Here is a 26,655-nt window from a genome sequence, read left to right as displayed (position 1 = left end):
CTTTGCTAGTGCTTTTTATGTAGCCTGTTGTAAAACTAGGTAAATATCTAGGTCAGTTGATGTACCCCCTGGAAGACCTCTGTGTACCCTCAGGGGTACTGCTGATTGAGAACTACTGGGTTAGAGCATTCATCTGAGAGATGTCCAGTCCCCGTTCAAATCCCTTTTCCCCCGCCTCACAAGGAAGGGGGACTTGATATGGGGTCTCTGACTTGCTGGGTGAGTAACCTAGCCACTAGGTCAGTGGTTCTCAAATTGTGGGTCGGGACCCAAAATTAGACTTGCCGGGACCCCTGGCTGAAGCTGAAACCTGAGCTTCACCCCCAATCTTTCTTGTTAGAAGGGGCTCGCTGTGCAATGAAGTTTGAGAACCCCTGCAGTAGACTAAAGGTTACAAGGGAAAACTTCCATCTCACCACCCTATTTTGTTTCAGGCCCTACAGGCAACACAGGGCTTGTCTACACTTACCGGGGATCAACACACAGTGATCAGTGCATCAGCGGTCAATTTAGCAGGTCTAGTGAAGACCCGCTAAATTGACCACAGATTGCTCTCCTGTCGACTCCTGTACTCCACCGGAATGAGAAGCGCAAGGGTGTTGATGGGAGAGGGTCTCCCGTTGATATAGCATAGTGTGGACCCACAGTAAGTAGATCTAAGTACATTGACTTTAGCTACATTATTCACATAGCTGAAGTTGTGTAACTTAGATCGATCTCCCATTGTGGTGTAGACAAGGCCACAGGCAACTGAATGCCTAATTACCCTCAGTTTGTGGATCGTAAGCAGAGATAGGCACCTAACTCTAAATGTTGGATTGCATTTAATATGTTGAGTTTAGGTTCTACAGAAGAACTTGATTGGAAATTTGCCCATGGAAGTAAATACTAAGCACAGTGAATTGGGAAAAAATTATGGTTTATTACTATTTATTTATATTGTGGAAGTGCTTTGAGGCCCTAACTGGGAAAGAGGTACTGTATATACCTGTGATGAGAAAAGGTTGTCCCTGACCCAAAGAGCGTGATGATTTTTCTGTGTGTCCAACAAAGGTAATACCCAGAGTGGTTGAGAAAACTTTGGCTTACAGGTTGAGAAATCTCTTCTTTCCTCTTTGGCTCTTTTCAAAGTGGGGCGGTAATCCAAATGTAACTCCAACATGTAGCAACTTTTAAAAAAACATAATCCTAGGAGCAAAACCCAGCAGCCATGGTAGGGTTGGAAGTTTGGAATATGGCGACTGCATTGTAACCCTGAACAGTTGAATATATATCTCAGTGAAACAGTTTATTGGGTATAGGTTCAGCCCAGGTGCGGTGACCACTGATGCATCCCCAAAACACTCGACATTCCGGTACTTCTGGGAATGGTGTGGGCCTGTTCTGGCCTGCGTGACCCTGCAGTGCTGATGTGACCATGCTTGTACAGGCAGAGCAGCACTCTCTTCAAAATGGCATTCTCCATCCTGTGTGGCATGATATCGGAGCAAACCATGTCTGGTTTTATAGCTGTACTGGACAGGGGACAAACCTTGGAAAACAGGACTGTCTGGCTTAAAATGGCACAAATGGCCAGTCTATGCTCAGGCCCTGTGAAGAGAAAACCTTGCCATCCTGGACGGAAACAGGAAGGGCCCTATTCTTTCCCCCCCCCCATTGTTTCCTTATGGAGCCTGTCATTGTTTCATTTGCTCTTTGCCTTCCCCGCCCCCCCCCCCCCCCCCCCCCCCCCCCGGCCTCCTTTAATTAAACTCTGTGTAGCCAGGCAGGATAATATCAAACAGGTAAACTGAGATGCATAGGATATATATAAAAATAATACACATAACTCCATCATTATCCACATTATCCACTTTTGTCCTGTGCACTTTTCTTTCCCTTCACCACCACGTTCATAATTCTGAAAAGTAACTGGAAGTCTTTGTTCTTTCAAGATAAATTTGGAGGACTTTCCTACCATCCAAGCAGTATGTGAAGAACTTAATGGATATCTCCTAGTATATGCTGTATAGAGCTCAGACTTGTTCCTTTTCAGAAACCCCTACCCCTACTGACATGTTTCTGGATGCTACTTTTATTTGAGTGGTAGGTGGGAGAAAGTGGTGCTGGCAGGAGAAAGCTTTCAAGAGAAGGCTCCCCTCCATGCCACACTAGCTTAATTGCTGTCAGCAACATGAAGCTCATCTTAACTCACTGTGGTAATGTTTAGCTTTTATATTGGACATACAGCACTTTTCCATCTGTAGAGTTCCACCCTTGAAGCAATCAGGTTGAGAGAAATGTTGATACCTACTTGACTTTTCACCATTTATGATGTTTGTATTTCACTCAGTTCAGCTTGACAACTGTAAATAGATCAGATGGCTTTATTTTTGTTTTTCTGTGTCCATTTCTAGTGAAACCTGGAAAAAATTCTGGTGTTCACCAAAACTATCTGGGATGCCGGGTTTGTCCTTCAAAACTAGGACAGTCTTAGAGAACCTACTACACCCCCCTGGCAGTATTTCCAAAGCTAGGAATCCTTGCAACTGCAATGTGTGCTTGGCAGATCTCCCAGTGGTGGTAGTTCAATCCGCTACTAGCAGTGACACCTCTTTTTAATGGAGAAGGATCCAGGTGAGTCTTCAGAAGCTGTGTTATCTCAGGCAGAACAGGAGAGTAAACACTTCCCCCATCTCCTCTTTTGCAGGTGTGGTGACCCTAGAACTCAGGATAAATATATCAAACTTGCATGCCTTGTGGTATTATAATCATTGCCTATATGCAGACAGTGTAGATGCACCTGCCATTAAGGTGATTCATGCAGTGTTTGAGTGACATGTTTACTATGGGGAACAGCTCTCCAGCTTGGCCAGCCAAGAACTAGTATGTCATTAAACCATATATTGCATTTTTTTCCTGAATACATATGGTGATACAAATTGATTCCCTGAGCATGCATTATACAAGTATTGTGCCTTTGGGAGGAAAAGAAAATATTTCAGGTGTGATTTTTTTGGTTATACCTGTATTTATAGGCAATTTGCTGTGGTGTGTTGTTTTGTTTTTTAATTTGCAGGCTTGTGCTTTGTAGAAGGGTTTTAATTTAAAAAAAAATTCGGGGGGAGGGGTGGGTCTATATGGAATCTAGGTAACTTAAGGAGAGCAAAGAAAGATGTTCCTAAACTTCTAGACACCTTCTGAATAAAGCATAGTTTTTGTCTAGGTATCCCACATTGTTTTGAGAATTTCTGTGCAACTACCTTCACTACTCAGAGGCAATAAAGTTTCAGAATATGTTTTTTGGTGTTGCTGTTGGTTTGAAAGTATATTAGCGCAAATGGCACCACACAAATTGTAACAGGTGCTTTCCAGATGGTCTAGTCTTTAATTCTTCTTCACTTTTTTATATGCTACATTGGGAATAGTAAAACAAACTGAGAAAGAAACGTCTGCCACTGGCTGGACTTAAAGAATCCCCAAAATATTAGCCATGGCCATTTCTGGTTAATCTGATACAGGGCACTGCAGGGCTAATAAACCTTAGTAGTATAAATGCGAATCAAACAAACTAAGCCCTCATCCATCTACAGCAATCTGTATGTCTTGTGTGTGAAACATAGTTTCCTGTGGTCCATAGCTCCAGTCTCTGACCTCTGGGAACTGGTTTCAAAATCCTGTCAAAACTGGAATATGCTTTATTAAAACAAAACAGAACAGAACTCCATACAGGGAGGGGAGGTGTAAAAAATCTTCAAGAAATGCCCGTGAAATTAAAATTCAGATAGTCTTGGCCCACCTCCTAGCTGATAAAAGGGCAATAACATAAGACCATATGCTGCTAATATATTTAGTTCAAAAGGGCCCCAGCAGTGGAGTTATGAAAGAGGAATTAACTACCTGTAACAGATCTTTGGTAGAATCACAAGGGGCGGATAATTTTTCAGGGTTTATGGCTATCTGCCTCCATCATGTCACCTGTGTTCTGTGATTCCTGCCAGATCTCACAAGTTAAACAGACTTGGGCTGGGCCAGTGATTGAATGGAAGAGCTCTAAGGAACACTTAAATGCTGGAGGAAGTGATGTTTGTGATGCAATAATGTTACATTCAGGGTATATACATACAGAGAAGTTAGATAAAAACATAAAACATTCTTTCTGGAAGGTTGTCGTGTAACACTGCTTTATGGCTCAGAATTCAGAACCCTGACACAAAAATCCAAACACAGAGAGACTAAAGCAGAGAGGCACAACTCAACCTACCAAAAACTAAACTGGCTATTTGTAGACTGATCAAGAGCAGCCAGATCCCACGGATTCCCCCAGAGCCCCCTAGCCTACAAGCAGGAACAGGAAAACCCTTATAATTTAAAGTGATAGCTTCTTATTTGAACATAGTTTACACCACAAATAGGTGACACACTTTTCACTGTGTTGATTTGATCAGTGTCTTAGTATGGTGATGGTGGTGCTGTGCTGCTGGAGGTGCTCCTTTTGAATATGCGGTAAAACTATGGCCCTGATCTCGGTGAGTAAAGGCCCCAAGTGTGCTTTTCATAAAAACAAGGCTATTAACTCCATTGTGCTCAGCAAACTGAAATTGGGTAATTATAATCTTCCCACTTTATATCCTCGTGAAGTTCAGTTCTGTTTCAATTGGATATATTTTTTTCCTTCCTGTCCTAAATTGTTCAATACTAAAACACTGTCCTACTTCAGAAATAAGCAGCATAAAGTGTGGGTGAGAAGATACCAAAACCTGCCTTTTTTCATCTCATGGGAATATTGTGAGGATTAATTCATTAATATTTGTAAAGCATGGAGATGGAAGATGATGTAGGAGAACCATGGTGTGTGTGTGTGTATATTTGATCATGTATTACCATACTTTATTGTTTACAGTCTAAAGATAGCTGGACATTTGTTACCGAATGGTGAATTTTATGGACTACAATGTAATGGTGTGTACTGTTAATTCACATAGCAGAATCCCTTTGTTAAGAGTGGGGCAGGGGGGAAATGTCATAGGGTGAAATTGCATGTATTTATATTTGTAGTAATAGTAATCAAAAGAGCGGCTTTAATCGTGTATCTTTGAGCAGTACCTACTGAAGATTTCATGACTTTAAGGGCTACATCCAGGAGACAAATAGCCTTGATGGCTGCTAGCCCAAACAGGCTGTATGGGTGCTTCTGTCTACATAGTTGCATAATTTGGAAGGATTACTTAAAAATAACTGTTGGTCACTATCTGTAGTGACAGGACACAAGAGAGTACTGGAAAAGGAGGAAAAACAACAATACCCTGTAATCGTGAAGAGATGGATATCTTGAATATTATGTGGCTGCCTATGACAACACCTTCGCGGAGCAGAATCACCGATTCAGTCCTGCCTGGTTAAAAGGGATTATTGCTGGATGCATTCTCTAAAATTTGGAGTCATGGAAAGCATGTTAGCTATCAGTCAGTTGGACAAGCATATGTAAAGAGCCATATAGTCCAGAGATAGGCTCTTCCTTGTTTGGTAGCCATTTCAGGGCTCAGCATGAAGGACAAGAGTGTCCATCAGGTTTAAGATTGTTCCTGTTTCTATCTTTTTAAAAAAGAAAAGGCTACCAGGGCTGCGAGGAGACTTCACTTGTATTCCTTCCCCCTGGAATAGTTATGGGGGAGATTTTCTTGCATCACATTCCTTTCCCAAAACCCAGCAACTATATAAAATGTTTGTACATGGCCTGTAGACTGTCCAGGACTTGAATCCACCTAAGGGGATTCCAGACACAGGTTTGGGAACTGCTATGAAACAGTTCCAGGAAAGGCAGTCATAGAGCACAGGAGCTTAGTTCACACGCATTCTCCTAAACCTCCTTTTCCCCATTTGCATACGCGTGTTACTTAGCTTCTATGTGAAACCTCAGTGTGTAAAGGTTTTGATTGTCCTGGAGAGCCCCAAAACAAACAACTGTAAACAACTAGAATAACTGTGCAGACAATATCACTGGACTTCCAGTTTGACTGGCTTGAAAGGTATACTTCAGGCTAGCTAAGGCCTTTAATTATTAGAGTTACTTTTGAAGCATGCTTTCTTTCTGTCCTTTTAGATACAAAAAATGAACCCATAAGAAATTATATGTATAATTATGGTGTAATAATTAATGCCTAGAACCTTATGGATTATTATATGATAATTCTCAACCTAGACTACAATTCTAAAATGTTTATATATAAATTTTATGGAGTTAAGATAGACAAAATGAATATATTGGTATATATTAATGAGGACTTTTGGAGAGAAAACAGATGCAGTTTCAAGTCCTGATGAAATGCATTAGAATATATGGATATTTCAGTGAGAGACAGTTGAAAAAATTGTTAAAATGTGTGCTACAAAACCTGAGGTCCCAATTAGAGACAAGATCCAAGAGTTAGCCTTGGGCAGTGTTGTTCATTGCCTTGAAATCAAGCATAAGTTTACACTCAGTGCACTGGGCAAGGGGAAGTCAGTGGAACAATTCACAGAAGGGAATGAAGTCTGTGTTTTGGCAAAAATATTCATATATAATTTTACCTGCTATGTGTTGAGTGGATTGAAGTGTAGTGATAGGGGGAACAGGTGGGCCAGAGAAAAAGAGATTACAAGACACTAATGGCTAGTTGGATTCTCAGAATGTTGCCAATGGAGGGATATTTGGTGATAGCCTTGATGTCTGGGGAGAAGGAAAGAAAAGAATAAAATGTGGTACTGAAAATTGCAGCCTGAGAGCAGGTGAAGATGGTGGTGACTTCACCAGCATTGGTGAGAAGGAGAAGAGGGGAGACTGGACATACTGAGATTAGTTTTGCCCTGTTGAGGTTGAGCTGGCAGCTGGCCATCCAGAGTGGTATGTTGGAAAGACATTAAAAAATGCAGAGGATGGAGGTAGGGAGATTTGTGAGCCACCAGTGTAGAGGTTGTAGTGGAAACTGTGGCAGTGGATGAGATCACCCAAAAATAAGGTACAGAAAAGGAAGCCAATTATAGAGCTGTGTGGAAGACTGGGAGAATTTTTTTTTTAAATCCAAATATTTAAAATTCAAAGTTAATAACCCTCCTGGGTCTCATAGTATCATAGAATCATAGAATATCAGGGTTGGAAGGGACCTCAGGAGGTCATCTAGTCCAACCCCCTGCTCAAAGCAGGACCAATCCCCAATTAAATCATCCCAGCCAGGGCTTTGTCAAGCCTGACCTTAAAAACTTCCAAGGAAGGAGATTCTACCACCTCCCTAGGTAACGCATTCCAGTGTTTCACCACCCTCCTAGTGAAAAAGTTTTTCCTAATATCCAACCTAAACCTCCCCCACTGCAACTTGAGACCATTACTCCTTGTCCTGTCCTCTTCTACCACTGAGAATAGTCTAGAACCATCCTCTCTGGAACCACCTCTCAGGTAGTTGAAAGCAGCTATCAAATCCCCCCTCATTCTTCTCTTCTGCAGACTAAACAATCCCAGTTCCCTCAGCCTCTCCTCATAAGTCATGTGTTCCAGACCCCTAATCATTTTTGTTGCCCTTCGCTGGACTCTCTCCAATTTATCCACAAAGATAGTAGTCTTATCTTTTTCTGTATTTTAGGGAATGGCTTGCAAATGCTTATTAACAAGAATACATTTACTGCATAATGGGACTTCTCAATTTAGGCAGCTCTTTTAAGCCCCTTAATGTGTGTTTGTATGATTTGGCCCTTAGATTGCAAGAACCCTGAGGCAGGGTCATTTTTATTTGTGTCTTATACAATGCCGAACACGCTCACTTCACAAATTGTTCCGTTTGAGCTTACAGAAAGGTGGAGTGGGTACCTAGTTCTATTTAAATTTAATGAAATTACATTTTCCTTTTGGTAAAAGCACAGTCAGTGACTGTCTTCACTCCAATTAATTTTTCTTTCCCCAGAAGTTAAAGAAGGGTCATTTCTGAAGCACAGGCAGTAACAGTTAGCTTCTCCAAATGAATGCACTTTTTTTTTTATCCTTTTATATTTATTACAGCTATAGGCAACACTTGTCTTGCATTAAATACACATTGGATTGAATTACTTAAGGGAAAAATACATCATGGTCCTATCAAAAGCCTTATTTAGTAGTTTCAGTCTTGTTAAATACCCTGGCATATTTATGGCAGCCTTTAGCTGCAGTACTTTTGAAAGATAACATCAAACCAATAGAGGTGTTTTTTTTTCAATTTTTGTTTTCTTTTGTTGCAAAGATATAGCTTATACCCTGACTGTTCAACTGAAGTAGCATTACTGTGGGGATTTTATTATTTAATTGTTATACAATTACCCCCTTTGCAAATGTATTTAGAATGGGATTTTCAAATCAGTCTAAAGGAACTGAATGACCAAATACCATTGTTTAAGTACTCGAAATTGGCAAAAATCAGAAATGATTTTGGCTTCTTCAGCTATCTTACCACATGGAGTTTTGGTTTTAAAAACAGAACGGGAGTGGTTTAGATCATTTTGTCTGAACCCTCAAAGTTAGGGCTGAGAGTCCAGATGAATGGTGGTTGTTTTGACTAGTCTGTAGTAAAGATAGTGAAGAGGTACTGGAGAAAGTCAGCATGATTTGTAGAATCACTGGTTCCATATGTCTCAATACTCCGATCAGTGGGTCACTTTCCAGCAAACCATACCTCAGACAGCACACAAGACATTCTGAGGCCAATAAATGCACTGTCAGTCAGTAACCATGAATTGTCACACAAAGTTCTTTACATGTACATTTTTGTAATATTTGTAATGTATTGCTACAATGCATATTTAATGGCCTTTACCCTACATTTACACTTGTGTGGGAGTCTAGAGCACAAAGTGATAGAAAGGATGTGTAAATAGGACTAAGGCCTGATAATGAATAGTATTATAGGGTGTTTTTTTATTCACCAGAGAGCATTTTGTTTCCATATTCATATTTGACCTATTTTGCTGTTTTTAAAAATATGCCATCTAGCTGCTACTGGGCTAATTTATAAAAGCACTATAGACCCTCTCTAAATATAAAAATTGCAAGGTTTTTCAACAGCCCAGATGGCTCTATTGGCTGAAAATCTCAAGGTCAAGCTTTCTATGAAATGAGATGTCTCAGTGGCACATAAATGCATATAATAACTAATAATTCCATTTGTACTGTTAGGAGAAGATTAACCTAGCATCAAAGGGCCACGTCCTCAGCTGCAGCAGAGGAGCTGTCAGGACAGCTCAGGGGGACAGAGGGAGATACAAAGGTGATGTTTGTGCCCTCCTAATCCTCTAGTTGACTCAGCACTCGTTCAGCGCCAGTTTGGTTCCCTGGTGCCTCAAGGTTGTTCTAACCTACATTGACTGCCTGCAGCCCCTGAGGTTGTTCTGGCAGCCAGAGAAGTGCCAGAGTGAGAGGGGAGAAGGGTAAGAGCTGCAGTTGTCAGGTGTAGCGGAGGCAGCAGCTTGGGCTAGCCATCTGAGTACGTCCGCAGGGGGATTCCTCTGTAGAGAGGAAATCCTAAGGATCCCTGTATAGAGGGGAAGTCTCCATTGGCTGGTTAAGTCAGCAATCTGACAGCTTTTTGCCACCGGAGTGGTACAGAACTATTGCAAGATGGCTGGGCACAAAGCTTTTAAATAATGTTACCCTTTTCCTTCAATGTAAAACTTTGTTTGTCGCTGTATAAGAAAACTCTCCTGATTCTCCAACTGAAACTCTTCTTGTGGGAGTGTCTTCTAGTTCAGGGTAAAGAGAATGGCTTTGTGATCCTTTTGTGTATGTTGTGTGAAACAAAAAGGGACTCCCACTAAGGGCCATATAAATTTATTAGTGGAAATTCAAGACATTCACAGAAGAACAAAAGATGAAAGGTCAGCCTTAAACTTGGGAGTCTCTCACACCACCGTCCAGTAGTAGTGCCAGCATGACAGAGATGTACACCAAACAGGCAAGAGAGGGGATAAATAGGGAACTAGAGAAACTAACAGATCTGGGACTGTAATGCATTCACTTGAAGGTGAGCTTGCAAATTTATTCTGTGTTTAAATATTTCTTTAAATGGGTGAACACCTGCATTTCTTTGTCTTTTAGTTACTTTTTCATTTTTCTTGGGCTTCTTACGGTTTCTACTGTATCTGTAGCTTGCTCCTCCTTATCATAGTACTCTAATCTTCACAGGGAGAGAGTCATGAAAGCAATGCTGCTCTGTGGCCTGCTCACTCCCAATCTGCCCACTCCACTTAATGTCCAGTTTCTAACCCCCTGAATCTCCCCCAAACTTCCTTTTACCTCCTCCTCTGCTTAGAGGAAGAAACCCATCCACCCTCCTCCACCTGTAATCTACTTGGTATTGATAAAGAAAACTTAATATTTTAAAAAAGTAAAATTAATATTAAAAAGTTTTTCTTCTTCTAACCTGTTGAATCTGTTCACCCCTTGCTTAGCCATACATTTCTTTTGAAAAGTGTCTGTTATCTCTGATTTTTTATTTTTTTTTAATAGAGAGGCTTCTGTCAAATCATTTATATCCATCAGATCTTCGAAGCAATAATTTTCTGAATCCAGTATTATCTTACATGCCCATGTCGTGTGCCGGAAGTTGCCTGAATCAGTATATTGAGTTCCTTTGATTTACTTAGTGTACTATTTTTGGCACAAGATATTTTCTGTGCAGAAAATTAAAAATTAATGTTTGTTTCATGTTTGTGCATTATCTCATACCTGTAGAAGATATTCTGTCCCCAGATCAGTTTCCCATCTTGCTCTGGTTTTCCCCAATAAGCCCTATGTTGCAGAGTCAGACATTGATATGAAGTTTGTAGAATGCTCTTTTTTGTTTGTTCTGGTATCATGATCATAAAATCTGTAATGTTAGGCAGCAGTCCCTTCTCCTTCCATATTTTGAGCTAGCAAATTCTTTAGGGGTGTGTGTATATATCTCTGGGTGTACTGCTACTTATACATATACATATATACATATACAAGGAGGCAGAGTTAGGTACTGCCGCCTGTGAGAAGAGCGTGCTCCTTTTCACCAGGTAGCTTAGGTGGCTGGCACTGGGTACTGTGTTCATAGAATCATAGAATATCAGGGTTGGAAGGGACCTCAGGAGGTCATCTAGTCCAACCCCCTGCTCAAAGCAGGACCAATCCCCAACTAAATCATCCCAGCCAGGGCTTTGTCAAGCCTGACCTTAAAAATATCTAAGGAAGGAGATTCCACCACCTCCCTAGGTAACGTATTCCAGTGTTTCACCACCCTCCTAGTGAAAAAGTTTTTCCTAATATCCAACCTAAACCTCCCCCACTGCAACTTGAGACCATTACTCCTTGTTCTTTCATCAGCTACCACTGAGAACAGTCTCGATCCATCCTTTTTGGAACCCCCTTTCAGGTAGTTGAAAGCAGCTATCAAATCCCCCCTCATTCTTCTCTTCCGCAGACTAAACAATCCCAGTTCCCTCAGCCTCTCCTCATAAGTCATGTGTTCCAGTCCCCTAATCATTTTTGTTGCCCTCCACTGGACTCTTTCCAATTTTTCCACATCCTTCTTGTAGAGTGGGGCCCAAAACTGGACACAGTACTCCAGATGAGGCCTCACCAATGTCGAATAGAGGGGAACGATCACGTCCCTCATCTGCTGGCAATGCCTCTACATATACATCCCAAAATGCCATTGGCCTTCTTGGCAACAAGGGCACACTGTTGACTCATATCCAGCTTCTCATCCATTGTAACCCCTAGGTCCTTTTCTGCCGAACTGCTGCCTAGCCATTCAGTCCCTAGTCTGTAGCGGTGCATGGGATTCTTCTGTCCTAAGTGCAGGACTCCGCACTTGTCCTTGTTCAACCTCATCAGGTTTCTTTTGGCCCAATCCTCCAATCTGTCTAGGGCCCTCTGTATCCTATCCCTACCTTCCAGCGTATCTACCTCTCCTCCCAGTTTAGTGTCATCTGCAAACTTGCTGAGGGTGCAATCCACACAATCCTCCAGATCATTTATGAAAATATTGAACAAAACCGGCCCGAGGACCGACCCTTGAGGCACTCCGCTTGATACCAGCTGCCAACTAGACATGGAGCCATTGATCACTACCCGTTGAGCCCGACAATCTAGCCAACTTTCTATCCACCTTATAGTCCATTCATCCAGCCCATACTTCTTTAACTTGCTGGCAAGAATACTGTGGGAGACCGTGGCAAAAGCTTTGCTAAAGTCAAGGAACAACACGTCCACTGCTTTCCCCTCATCCACAGAGCCAGTTATCTCATCATAGAAGGCAATTAGACTTGCCCTTGGTGAATCCATGCTGACTGTTCCTGATCACTTTCCTCTCCTCTAAGTGCTTCAGAATTGATTCCTTGAGGACCTGCTCCATGATTTTTCCAGGGACTGAGGTGAGACTGACTGGCCTGCAGTTCCCAGGATCCTCCTTCTTCCCTTTTTTAAAGATGGGCACTACATTAGCCCTGTATTATCTACCACTCCCCATGAGCTATAGTAGCTGGGAACTCAGCAGACCTTTCTCAGGTTACAACTAACCTGCAGCTGGGAACATGTTTCTCAACTCAGGTACACAGATATGCACTAGCTTTGCTTGAGCTAGCATGCTAAAAATACTTCTCAGTGTAGCCAGGTGTAACGCAGGCAGCAGCTTGGGCTAGCCATCTGAGTACGTCCCCAAAAGTCCGGGTGGGTTTGTATTCAGAGGGCTAGTCGGAGCTGTAGCCCATGCTACTCCCAGCTATACTGCTATTGTTAGTGCCCTAGCTCGAGCAGAGCTAGAACGTGTGTCTGCCTGAGCTGGGAAGTACTCTCCTAGCTGTAGTGTAGATTTACCCTCAGATAGGCACTGAGCACTACCATTCCCTATCTTTTTGAAGTATTCAGGAGAGGGAAGTTTTGCATCATGCAACCAATTTTCTCTGAGGTCTTCTGGGGAAGCCCTCAGCCCTGACCTCTCAGATCTTTCGGATTAACTAGATGGCTTTTCCTCTATCATGAAACTTCAGGGTGCAACAAGTAGAGTAGTTTTATAGCTTTCTGTAAGATATTTACAGTGGTATGTCAAAAAAGGTGATAAATCTTCCATCTTGGTGCATACCACTTCTTTCTCTCTAACCTCCCTTAAACTCACATTGCACCCGTCCACTCCATTCAAAATGCAATACTAAGATCTTCCTTTTTTATTGTTCTAAGCATTTCACTTCCAGCCTCAAATCTCTCTATTGGCTCCCCCTTATTCACTGTATCACGTTCAAACTTCTCTTTGCTTTCAAGACCCTTCACAGGTTTCCCCCACCCCCTCCCTGTTTAACCAGTGGTGTCTCTTACTCCACCATCAAACCCCTTTGTTCTACCAATGATATTACAACCCTTGACCATCTTTTTTCCCCACAATCATGTTTGTCTTCTTCCAGGCTTCCCATTACACGTGAAACACCCGTCATGAACTGATCTGAAGAGCCACTACACTTTTCTTCTAATCCCTCCTCAAGACCCCCTCTTTTTGTGATACGTACAGGAATGGTTAAAGCTTGGGGCATTCAGGAATAGTTGCTGTGCATTTATTTATCTATTTTTTTAAAAACCCACAATATGCATAACATATGTAAACAAATATGCTATACATAAACATAGTATCTATTTTGATTGTATCCTTTTCCATCCCTGATAATTTGCTTGTCGTCTTAGGCTCCATTCCTACAAATACATATATGTGGTTAACTACACCCTGTGAGTAGTGCTGTTGAAGTCATGACTGCAAACTCACTCTCTTGTTCCATCACCATAGTGTCTGAGCTTTTTATGGGAGGAACCTCACAATGCCATGTTTGTCCATGGCAGAACTGAGCATTAAAGCTACAAACAAGACACCAATATGACAAAACTGTCTTTCCTACTTTAAAAATTGAATTGTGCATACTTCTACTCAAAGGAGCTATTTACAGCTTGATAAAAGGGCATTTACTTCTAAGAAAAAATCAGTTACCAACTTTAAAAATCCTTCAGTTCAGTTTTCTGTTTGTTTGGTTTTTTTACTTTTCATCTTTACCTCACTATTGTTTGAAATATAAATTTGTGGTTCTAATTAAGTTTGAATAGCAAATACAATTCAGCCTCTTCCCCCTATCCCCTTCTTCCCACAGACTTGGCAACTGGCTAGTAAATGAGAGCTGATGTCCCTTTATAGTTCAGTGAGTGCTTTGTCATGTTGCCAAGTGTTTGCAATGCATATTTTCATCTTTGTGAAATTTTTCACAAAAGCACTGATAAAGTAGGCCAATGTTTAATTCGAGTACTTAATATATCAAAGAGAGAGAAGAAAGTAAAATATTGAAATAGTATTACTATTTAAGAAGAGAGTGCTTGATTTTGCTGTCATGTTCTAAGAGTACACAATTCTGTAATGCCTGCATGTTGTTTTTGATGGATTTCTGAGACACAAAGGTGCTTGCAATATGGTACGGCATTTTAAATGTATGGTTTGGCTCAAGTTTTGGATCTGATATTTATGGTTGGAGAATTTCTTTTGCCTGAAAATGTCTGAATACATCTATTGGTGTAGAATGAAGAAATCCACTCCATGCAAGCAATCCTGAGATAGGACACAAACAACAGGGCATAGTACCCTCAACCACTGGGGAAAAGGCTCAACTTCTGTGTACAGACACAGATGAGAGAGGAGGGGGAAAGAGATCATTATGAAACACATAAGGTCTACGAAGGACTATTGTGCCAGCCAGAGTGACCACAGTTGATGGGGTAGCAATAGACATCATGTAGTGAAGTTTCCAGATCTGGCTCAACCCTGCAAACCCATGAATCTCTGGGGTGACCCTGCAGGCAGTGACAAGATTGGGGCACGCACCCATTCATGCATCAATGGAGAGTTTGAGAGCACAGCATGCTGGAGTGTTTTGTCCATCCTAGCTACGTCCGAAGAACATGCAAGGCCGCTTTGAGTATAGTGAGCGACAGAAGGAAGGCCAGATCTCTGTGAGATGATGACGTTTTGCACAAACTCAAACCACTCTGTGTCAGGATTTGGTGCGGACAGCTCATATGGAATGCCTCTAGCTGCTCCAAATGTGCCTGTAAGAGGGTCCCGGCTTCTGACGTGTTTAGCAATACAGCTAGTTCACAGGTTTAATCAATCCTGAACTTCATCTCAGTGCAAAGATGTGTTTGTGTCCATAAGTGAGACATGAACTTAATGCAGAGGCAGCAAAAACTATTAATCAAAGAATGTTCAGTTTGCTGTGACCATTTAAAGTCTGCTTGCAGCCTAGGTAGATGAACTCATCACACTCTCCCTGGTACTTGACCCCACCTGCACCAGGGGTTCTGGTGTCCCAGCTCTGAGGTTTTGGACCCTGGTCTTCTGCCATAAGATGTTCAACCCTGGCATCTTGGAGACCTTGGACAGTGGGACTGAAAATCTCCAACTTCTCCAAATGCACGGTAGCATCATCAGTGTAGTCTTGGTCGGTAAACACTTCTTGACCAACTGTGATTGCGACATGTGGACTGGCAAATTTTAATATCCAGTCAATAGCTTGACAAAACAATGTCAGGGAAAGACTGAATCTTTGCTGCACACCTGAGTTTGTGTAGAAACACGGCAAAAGCCATGAACCAGTGCACACGCTCGCACTGGTACTGGTTTGAAGATCGCACACCAGATTTAGCAGAATATTTGGAATACCAGTTCCTTTAAGTGTGAGCCAAAGTGCTGACCTGTTGACTCAATCAGAAGCCGCTTCGATGTCTATATATGCCACATGAAACTGGTAATTAAATTCTCAGTGCAGCCCTGCCAGAAGCTGGAGAGTAAGAAACATTGTTGACTGCCCTGTAGTGAAACCTGATTGCTGTAGGTGACAAAGTCTGTTAAGAAGCAGCTGCAGCCTACCAAGCAGAATGTGAGCAAAGACCTTTCGAGGGCTGGATACAATGAGATCATATTACTGTAGCTGCCACACTTAATGAGAGATTCTTTGCCCTGGTGTGACCGGGGTCCCAGTGGGGGCCAGCCGAGGTCACTCAGTTTGGGTGAACTGCAAAGAAAGGGGCATACAATCCCCAAAAAGCTGGTGGATATTACAATACTTAGATTTACCAAGCATAAAATAGCTTCTTTATTACCTTACTGGTCACTCAGAAGTCCAAACAACACAGTGATCCAGCCTTAGGCCTCCATCCAAGTACCTAAGTCAAATATTATGAAAATTCCTGAAAATCTTATTTCATCATATAAAAGAAAAGGTTCTACCAATCCCAAAGGATCGGACACATTACCTCCCATGTTACTGAATATTCCAGATCTTACCCAAATACATGCTGCAGCCAATTCTTATTAACTAAAAGGTGAACATAGACAGGGACTGTTGATTATATTGTTGACCCTACTCTCTCTCTCTCTATATATATATATACACACACAAAAACACAAACATTATCTCCCCACATGTCTTTTGAGGATTATTTATTTTTCAGGATGTTTAACCCTTTCTGGCCATGCATCACAAACTGCCATACTTAATGAGAGATTCTTTGCCCTTGTTCAGGGACACTATGATACCATCTTTCCATTCTGCTGGTTCTTTGCCTGATGACCTCACTTTTGAGTACAGCTGATGCAGGCCGATGCTCATTGATTCCAAGGCATCTTTGAACAGTTTGGGTGGAATACCATCAGGTCCAGTGGTATATCCATTCCATAACTTTTGAGTGGCCTTTCATACTACTTAGAGTGACAGAGGATCAGTGTTTGTCCCTGGATCTGCAGCTGTGCAGTTTGCCAGGTCACGTAGCGCTAGACATTCATCAGCAGGTCTATGGTTCAGCATGCCTTTATAATGTGTTTTCCATCTGTCCAGGACCTCATCTGTCAATGAGCTGGGAGAGCCGTCTGGTTTCATAATGAGGATGTTAGAAGGCTGTTTATGGCTGCCAGCCAGGCACGTGATAGCTCTGTAGGCAGGATGCAGATTGTTGTACTTTAGCCTATCCTCTGCTTCATCAGCCAGGGAGTTGATGTAGCTGTAAGATTTCACAGTCATGTTTTTGCCACGGCCCAGAAAATGCGTTTCAGCCATTTACATTCTTGGACATCTCCCTGCTTGCATGCATCTGCCTTTTTTGCTCATGTATCAAAGGCCTCTTCAGAAAGCCGAGGCTTCTTGCCCAACCATTTGAAGCCAATTGTTCCAGAGGCAACATGTGATATAGTGTTACATATACCACTCCAGGTGATCTCCCTGTCATCCGAAAGGATACCAGGGTTACCTATCTGATCCCTGATGCCCTGTGTGTATTGCATGACTACAACAGGATCCTCAGAAAGATGATGGACTTTGTACTGTTGGTGAACATCTGGCTTGTGAGAAGTTGGAAGAGCCAGCAAGAGCTGAGTGAAAACTAGTCTGTGGTCTAAGTTTGCTGGTGCTTCTGCACTGCCAAAGATCCGGTGAGATTTCACTGTGGAGCCATTTCTGACAAGCATGTGGTCCATTTCCTTCATGACATATCTACAGTTTGGAATCGAGATCCACTGGTGGTTTTTAAGGCGCCTAAACCAGAAGCCCATAACAAACAAGCCCTTGGCAGCACAAAATATCAAAAGCTGGGTGGTGAGGTCATTTGGGAAACCCAAATCAAAGTTTCATCCCAGTTTGATCATAGCCAGTCACAGCATTGAAATCTCTGAGCACCAGCAGCGTGCCATGAGGCAGAGTTGTTATAATGTTGAATTGGAATTAATTTGCAAACTGGATACAATTAACTGAGGCTTGAATAAAGACTGGGAGTGGATGTGTCATTACACAAAGTAAAACTATTTCTGCATGTTTATTCCCCACCCCACCCCCCACCCCATTCCTCACACGTTCTTGTCAACTGCTGGAAATGGCCCACCTTGATTATCACTACAAAAGGTTTCCCCCCTTTCCCCCCCGCTGGTAATAGCTCACCTTACCTGATCACTCTTGTTACAGTGTGTATGGTAACACCCACTGTTTCATGTTCTCTGGGTATATAAAATCTCCCCACTGTATTTCCCACTGCATGCTTCCGATGAAGTGAGCTGTAGCTCACGAAAGCTTATGCTCAAATAAATTTCTTAGTCTCTAAGGTGCCACAAGTACTCCTTTTCTATATGCAAATGTACATCAGCTATTGATGCATAGCAGAAATAAATTTGGATGTGAAATTGAAGAGCAGTCTAATGAATTCACAATCACAAAATCTGAAAATACAGGGAAATTGGAAATGCCACAGCTGTCACTTTAATTTGCCATGTACATTGTTGGTTTCCAACCAAAATAAATGTACTGTAGAAACAAAAATCTTAAATGTGTCTCTCTTCCCCCTCTCCCCATCCTCTTTCTAGATCTCGTCTGTCAAAGCTAGAAGCACTAACCACAGAGATATTTTGCCCCAAAGGAGAACAACAACTGTAGGCGCACTTAGCGGAAACTTTTAGATACTGCTATGATTTAATGCCTATCTGCCAATTTGCATGACATTACCAATAGATATTATGTTTTTGTTTTCATTGTTTGTATTTTCTGAAGCTCAGCAGAACCCAATTACCTAGAAGGAAAGGATTTCATATTTGCACAAAGTGTGCATTTGGCTGAAATTAACGATACGTTAACTGTAAATCGTAATTTTGTAAAACTTAATTCCTTCAAGATCATTATTGCTCATTCAGTAACATTTGGGGCTTTTTCAAATAGTATTAAAACAACAACAACATTACCTTTGTCCTACCTTGAACTGTTTGTGCCATTATAACCCACCTATGAGTGTGTATTTCAGGTCCTTGTCTGTTCCAATCTATAGGGGATGTTAAGTCTGTTATTGCACCGAGAAGAAAGCCTTGATTCTTTAGCTCAGGCTATAACAGCTCACATTTTAGTTTTGGAAATCATCAGTTCAGTTCCTGGTGCATTGACAAGGTGTTGGCTGTCATGCTACTCCTGCAGCCTCCATCCATTGACTGAAACATTGTTTGTTAGTTGTAGACTCACATGGTGCAGATTAAAACTGTAAACATTTGGAACACTTTTGGGTGTGTCTGAAAGGTGACTTGCAAGCATGCTAGGAGCACCAAACAGCTCTGTGAATGGTGCATTTCTGTAGTATGCGCAAGGGAGGGAGAACACACACCTGACTCCACTTCTTTTCACAGCTGAACTGTTCTAAAACAGATATGGATCCGACGAAGTGATGCCGCTGTTCTAAACCTGTGGTGCACAATTTTCATTGTAGTCCTGTGGCAAAGTGCCCAGTGATCCACCTCTCTTTATCAAACCTAACATCTTGAAAATATGGCAGCCTGGATTTGGTTTGTACAGCCACACAGGGAAATAAAAGAAAAATATAGCCCTTGTACCAATATGAGGGTATGTCTACACTGCAATTAAACACTTGTGGCTGGCCCATGCCAGCTGACTCAGGCTTGTGGGGCTCATGGGCTGTTTAATTGTGGAGTAGATGTTTGGGCTTGGGCTGGAGCCTGGGCTCTAGAACTCTGCAAGGTGGGAGGGTCTCAGAACTTGGGCTGCAGCTCGAGCCCCAACATATACACTGCAGTTAAGCAGCCCTTGAGCCCCGCAAGCCCAAGTCAGCTGGCATGGGCCAGCCACAAGTGTTTAATTGCAGTGTAGACATACCCCAAGACAGCTGTTCTCAACTGGGGGTCTGTGAGCCCTTTTAGGGGGGCCATGGAGCCCCTGTGCCACCCCACAGGGCTGAAGCTGGGAGCCCTGAGCCCTGGCTCCCCTGCAGGGCTGAAGCCCTGGTGCCCCCCACACCCCATGGGGCTCCATGGCACTGAATCCTGGAGCCCTGAGTCCTGATGCTCTCCGTGGGGCAGAAGCCCTGAGTCCAGGGGTGGAGTTGGGGAGACAGGGTGCATTTCCCCTTCAAACTGCAGTGCTTTACCCAGAGCCAGGCTCCACACAACCCTCACCTCCTCCCCTTCTCCTGCCCCCGAGGCCCGCTCCCTGGCTAGGTTTATAGAATCATAGAATATCAGGGTTGGAAGGGACCGCAGGAGGTCATCTAGTCCAATCCCCACATTTTTTTTGGCCCAGATCCCTAAATGGCCCCCTCCCGGATTGAGCTCACAACCCTGGGTTTAGCAGGCCAATGCTCAAACCACTGAGTTATGCCTCCCCAACCCAGAAAGGAAAAAAAGAGATAGACTTTTAAGATCTTGGGGAACAGTTCATCACCTGACCGGGGAATTGAATCCTGGACCCTCAGATTAAAAGTCTGATGCTCTACCAACTGAGCTATCCAGGCTCACAAGGTTGGAGGTGGGAAGCTAGAGTGGGGCAGTGCGGGGCAGCTGCTGCTCTGGCTGATGCTATGGAGCAGGCAACCGTGGCATTCCCCCGCATCTTCTCCTGCTGGTGGTGCCCAGGGTTGCAGTTGCTTCTCTGCTCCCAGCCCCCTTTGATTGTTCACACGGCCAGTAAGAGTTGGCCAGGCGGTGGGGGGGACCCATCTCGGGGGCTGGCAGAACCCTCAGGGAGCAGCGACCACACAGGACCACAGCCCCTAGCTAGCCCTTCCCTTCATCCTGAGCTACCCCCCTTGCCCATAAACTGCCCTAGCTACCACCTCCCTGCACCCTGAGCTACACCCCTGCCCGCACATAGCATCTAGCTACCACCTCCTTGCACCCTGAGCTATGCCCCTGCCCTCACGCTCCCTACCTACCACCTCTAACTACCCTCCTCCCTGCAACCTGAGCTACCCCCTGCCAGCACAGAGCCCCCAGTTATCCCTCCCTGCAACATGAGCTGTTCTCAAACTTTTTGAGCTGAGCCACCTCCCCCTTTGAGTTATAATTTTTGGTTGCCCCCCTGCCCCCAACCCAGATAGGCTGTGTGGATTGTTGAGGTGAGGCGGAGATGAAGGTGGCACTCACTCCCTGGGCCCTGATGTGTGGAGTTGGCCCGTGCCCTGCCGGCCCCTGCCCCCACAAAATAGAAGTCAAACTATGCCTATGCCTGAGGCCACCCCCGGCCTGGAGCCTCGAGGGCCCCCTCCTCCCTGCTGGGCCCTGGTGTTTTTATAGCATGTTGGAGGTGCGGGGGGGGGGGGGGGGGGGGGGGACTCAGAAAAGAAAAGATTGAGAATTCTGTCCTAAGAGACCTGGCCTACTGCACCAGTGGGAACTCATATAAACCAGAAATGCCAGACTATTTTAAAGCTTGATTGTGTTTTTAGATCTGTGTGCATGCCTTAGCCCTGGTCTACACTAGGAGTTTAGGTTGAATTTAGCAGCGTTAAATCGATGTAAACCTGCACCCGTCCGCACGATGAAGCCCTTTTTTTCGACTTAAAGGGATCTTAAAATTGATTTCCTTAATCCACCTCTGACAAGTGGATTAGTGCTTAAATCAGCCTTGCCGGGTCGAATTTGGGGTACTGTGGACGCAATTAGACGGTATTGGCCTCCGGGAGCTATCCCAGAGTGCTCTATTATGACCGCTCTGGACAGCACTCTCAACTCAGATGCACTGGCCACGTAGACAGGAAAAGGCCCCCAAACTTTTGAATTTCAATTTCCTGTTTGCATGGTCACCTGCAGCTTGCCATGCTGGCCAGAGCTCATCAGCAGACGTGACCAGGCAGAGCTCATCAGCAGAGGTGACCATGATGGAGTCCCAGAATCGCAAAAGAGCTCCAGCATGGACCGAACGGGAGGTACGGGATCTGATCGCTGTATGGGGAGAGGAATCCGTGCTATCAGAACTCCGTTCCAGTTTTCGAAATGCCAAAACATTTGTCAAAATCTCCCAGGGCATGAAGGACAGAGGCCATAACAGGGACCCGAAGCAATGCCGCGTGAAACTTAAGGAGCTGAGACAAGCCTACCAGAAAACCAGAGAGGCAAATGGCCGCTCCAGGTCAGAGCCCCAAACATGCCATGCTCTGATGCGCTGCATGCCATTTTAGGGGGTTCAGCCACCACTATCCCAGACGTGTTGTTTGACTCCTTCAATGGAGATGGAGCCAACACAGAAGCAGGTTTTGGGGACGAGGAAGATGATGATGATGATGAGGTTGTAGATAGCTCACAGCAAGCAAGCGGAGAAACCAGTTTTCCCAACAGCCAGGAACTATTTCTCACCCTGGACCTGGAGGCAGTCCCCCCCGGATCCACCCAAGGCTGCCTCCGAGACCCGCCAGGCGGAGAAGGGACCTCTGGTGAGTGTACCTTTTAAAATACTATACATGGTTTAAAAGCAAGCATGTTTAATGATTAATTTGCCCTGGCATTTGCGGCTCTCCTGGATGTACTCCCAAAGCCTTTGCAAAAGGTTTCTGGGGAGGGCAGCCTTATTGCGTCCTCCATGGTAGGACACTTTACCACACCAGGCCAGTAGCACGTACTCAGGAATCATTGTAGAACAAAGCATTGCAGTGTATGTTTGCTGGCGTTCAAACAACATCCATTCTTTATCTCTCTGTGTTATCCTCAGGAGAGTGATATCATTCATGGTCACCTGGTTGAAATAGGGTGCTTTTCTTAAGGGGACATACAGAGGTGCCCGTTCCTGCTGGGCTGTTTGCCTGTGGCTGAACAGAAGTGTTCCCTGCTGTTAGCCGGGGGGCAGGGGGGTGAGGGGCTAGCCACGTGTTGGGGGGAGGCAAAATGCGACCTTGGAACGAAAGCACATGTGCTGTGTATATAATGTTAACAGCAAGGTTTACCGTGAAAGAGTGTACCCATTGTTCTATAAAATGTGTCTTTTTAAATACCACTGTCCCTTTTTTTTTCTCCACCAGCTGCATGTGTTTCAATGATCACAGGATCTTCTCCTTCCCAGAGGCTAGTGAAGATTAGAAGGCAAAAAAAACGCACTCATGATGAAATGTTCTCTGAGCTCATGGTGTCCTCCCACACTGACATAGCACAGACGACTGCGTGGAGGCAGACAATGTCAGAGTGCAGGAAAGCACAATATGACCGGGAGGAGAGGTGGTGGGCTGAAGAGAGTAAGTGGCGGGCTGAAGAGAGGGCTGAAGCTGAAAGGTGGCAGCAGCGTGATGAGAGGAGGCAGGATTCAATGCTGAGGCTGCTGGAGGATCAAACCAATATGCTCCAGCGTATGGTTGAGCTGCAGGAAAGGCAGCAGGAGCACAGACTGCCGCTACAGCCCCTGTGTAACCAACCACCCTCCTCCCCAAGTTCCATAGCCTCCTCATCCAGACGCCCAAGAATGCGGTGGGGGGGCCTCCGGCCACCCAGCCACTCCACCCCAGAGGATTGCCCAAGCAACAGAAGGCTGGCATTCAATAAGTTTTAAACTTTTAAAGTGCTGTGTGGCCTTGTCCTTCCCTCCTCCACCACCCCTCCTGGTGCTTCTCTCCTTCACCACCCCTCCTGGGCTACCTTGGTAGTTATCCCCCTATTTGTCTGATGAATGAATAAAGAATCCATGAATGTGAAGCAACAATGACTTTATTGCCTCTGCAAGTGGTGATCGAAGGGAGAAGGGGAGGGTGGTTAGCTTACAGGGAAGTAGAGTGAACCAAGGGGCAGTGGGTTTCATCAAGGAGAAACAAACAGAACTTTCACACCGTAGCCTGGCCAGTCATGAAACTGGTTTTCAAAGCTTCAATGATGTGCACCGCGCCCTCCTGTGCTCTTCTAACCGCCCTGGTGTCTGGCTGTGCGAAACCAGCAGCCAGGCGATTTGCCTCAACCTCCCACCCCGCCATAAACGTCTTCCCCTTACTCTCCCGGATATTATGGAGCGCACAGCAAGCAGTAATAACAGTGGGAATATTGGTTTCGCTGAGGTCTAATTGAGTCAGTAAACTGCGCCAGCATGCTTTTAAACGCCCAAAGGCACATTCTACCACCATTCTGCACTTGCTCAGCCTGTAGTTGAACAGCTCCTGACTACTGTCCAGGCTGCCTGTGTATGGCTTCATAAGCCATGGCATTAAGGGTAGGCTGGGTCCCCAAGGATACATATAGGCATTTCAACGTCCCCAATGGTTATTTTCTGGTCTGGGAATAAAGTCCCTTCTTGCAGCTTTTGAAACAGACCAGAGTTCCTGAAGATGTGAGTGTCATGTACCTTTCCCGGCCATCCCACGTTGATTTGGTGAAAAGTCCCTTGTGATCCACCAGTGCTTGCAGCACTATTGAAAAGTACCCCTTGCGGTTTATGTACTCGCCGGCTTGGTGCTCCGGTGCCAAGATAAGGATATGGGTTCCGTCTATGGCCCCACCACAGTTAGAGAATCCCATTGCAGCAAAGCCATCCATTATGACCTACACATTTCCCAGGGTCACTACCCTTGATATCAGCAGATTTTTGATTGCATTGGCTACTTGCATCACAGCAGCTCCCACAGTAGATTTGCCCACTCCAAATTGATTCCCGACTGACCGGTAGGTGTCTGGCGTTGCAAGCTTCCACAGGGCTATTGCCACTCGCTTCTCAACTGTGAGGGCTGCTCTCATCTTGGTATTCTTGTGCCTCAGGGCAGGGGAAAGCAAGTCACAAAGTTTCATGAAAGTGCCCTTACGCATGTGAAAGTTTCGCAACCACTGGGAATCGTCCCAGACCTGCAACACTATGCGGTCCCACCAGTCTGTGCTTGTTTCCCGAGCCCAGAATCGGCATTCCACCGTATGAACCTAGCCCATTAGCACCATGATGCCCACATTGCCAGGGCCCCTGCTTTGAGAGAAGTCTGTGTCCATGTCCTCATCACTCACGTTACCGCGGTGATGTCGCCTACTCACCCGGTATCGCTTTGCCAGGTTCCGGTGCTGCATATACTGCTGGATAATGCGCGTGGTGTTTAATGTGCTCCTAATTGCCAAAGTGATCTGAGCGGGCTCCATGCTTGCTGTGGTATGGCGTCTGCACAGAAAAAAGGCGTGGAACGATTGTCTGCCGTTGCCCTGACAGAGGGAGGGGCGACTGACGACATGGCTTACAGGGTTGGCTTATAGGGAATTAAAATCAACAAAGGGGGTGGCTTTGTGAGAAACTGAATGGCCCCCTCAAGGATAGAACTCAAAACCTGAAGGATAGAACTCAAAACTGGGTTTGGCAGGCCGTTGATTTCACAGAGGGAAGGAGGGAGGGAGGAGAAAATGAATACAAAACAAATCTGGTCTATTTCTTGTTTTGAGCCACTTCATCTATCTTTATACATCTTGCTGGCAGCAGACTGTGCAGTACGACCACTAGCCGTCATCATCTCCTGGGTGCTCAGCAGAAGACGGTGCAGTATGACGACTAGCCATCATCTTCTGCTGGCTGGAGGTTAAAAGACAGTGCACTGCCGGTAGGACTGAATCACCACGAGATGAAACTTAAAAGGGAAATGACCTGGCTGAGTCACTCCCATGTTTGCCCAGGCGCCCGATTAAAAGAGCACCCAGGACTACGTCGATGATGGCTACCAGTCATACTGCACTGTCTGCTGCCAAAAGGCAATTAACTGCTGCTGTGTAGCAATGCAGTACCACGTCTGCCAGCACCCAGGAGACATATGGTGATGGTTTGCTGAGCGGCCTCCATGCTTGCCGTGGTATGGCGTCTGCACAGGTAACTCAAGAAAAAAGGTGCAAAACGATTGTCTGCCCTTGCTTTCACGGAGGGAGGGAGGGAGGGAGGGAACGGGGGCCTGACAATATGTACCCAGAACCACCCGTGACAATGTTTTAGCCCCACCAGGGACTGGGATTTCTACCCAGAATTCAGATGGGCGGCGGAGACTGCGGGAACTGTGGGATAGCCACCCACAGTGCAACGCTCCGGAAGTCGACGGTTGCCTCGGTACTGTGGACACATTCCACTGACTACATGCACTTAGAGCTCTTGTGTGGGGACATACACAATCAACTGTATAAAACCGCTTTCTACAAAACCGACTTCTATAAATTCGACCTAATTTCGTAGTTTAGACATACCCTTAGAGTGTGTGTACTCAGGCATTGTGTATGCAGGCAAAACTGAACTAACTGATTTTACAAGGTATGCTGTGATTCCTGTCTGAAAGTATGCTTGAGCCCTTAGTTTGCATGTCCATTTGTGTGATACAGGAGAAGGAGGCATTTGTATCTGAAATGTGTTCCAAAGCAGGCTAATATCAATCCATTAGCTTCTTGGTAAAACATCCTGAGAATAGTTTGGTTAGTTGTTGTCTTGCCAAATGCATTCAATGGCCATAATCATTGTTCTGAAGTCAAATACATTATGTTTCTTCTTACACTACTAAAAATAAGGAATTAAAAACATTTTTAGAGACTTCTGATCAATGTTAGTGGCAGTGATTAGAATAATCTAGTATTTTTCATCATATGTGTATGAATATCATTACCAAAAAATGGTAACTATCTGCAATAAATAATTGCTGCTGGTAGGACTGACATTTTGGAAAGCAGAGTGGCTATTTGAAACCCAAGCTTTCCAGCTGGCTGCAGCTGATTATCAGTGTTCTCAAATGGACTCATCTGTTTGTAAGCAGTTTAATTCTGTACCTAATTTTAATCTGCAACCTCTGTTCATGTCTGTTGTGCTAAAGCATGTATTAGCACTTAAAGGGAGACTATGGCAGTGATTGTTATGTTACAAATTAAACAATATGAATTCACTGCAGGATCAGATATAATTGGA

At 44.3% G+C, this 26,655-nt stretch overlaps 2 long non-coding RNA genes and 1 other non-coding gene across 3 annotated transcripts in view; 1 reads left to right on the top strand and 2 right to left on the bottom strand.

Annotated features, from left to right (window-relative positions):
- The window catches only part of LOC114019152, a 353,232-nt gene that overhangs the window by 112,169 nt on the left and 214,408 nt on the right, over positions 1–26,655 (top strand). The window lies entirely within an intron of this gene.
- Positions 1–26,655, bottom strand: part of LOC122463825 — a 131,748-nt gene that overhangs the window by 72,371 nt on the left and 32,722 nt on the right. The window lies entirely within an intron of this gene.
- On the bottom strand, positions 20,224–20,296 carry TRNAK-UUU. Its single transcript has one exon. It is a non-coding gene; the product is annotated as a tRNA-Lys (tRNA).

The sequence above is a fragment of the Chelonia mydas genome, chromosome 1, assembly GCF_015237465.2.
Source record: "Chelonia mydas isolate rCheMyd1 chromosome 1, rCheMyd1.pri.v2, whole genome shotgun sequence".
Classification (NCBI taxonomy): domain Eukaryota; kingdom Metazoa; phylum Chordata; order Testudines; family Cheloniidae; genus Chelonia; species Chelonia mydas.
The sequence above is the reverse complement of the archived record's forward strand: the minus strand, read 5'-3'. Positions and strand labels throughout refer to the sequence as shown.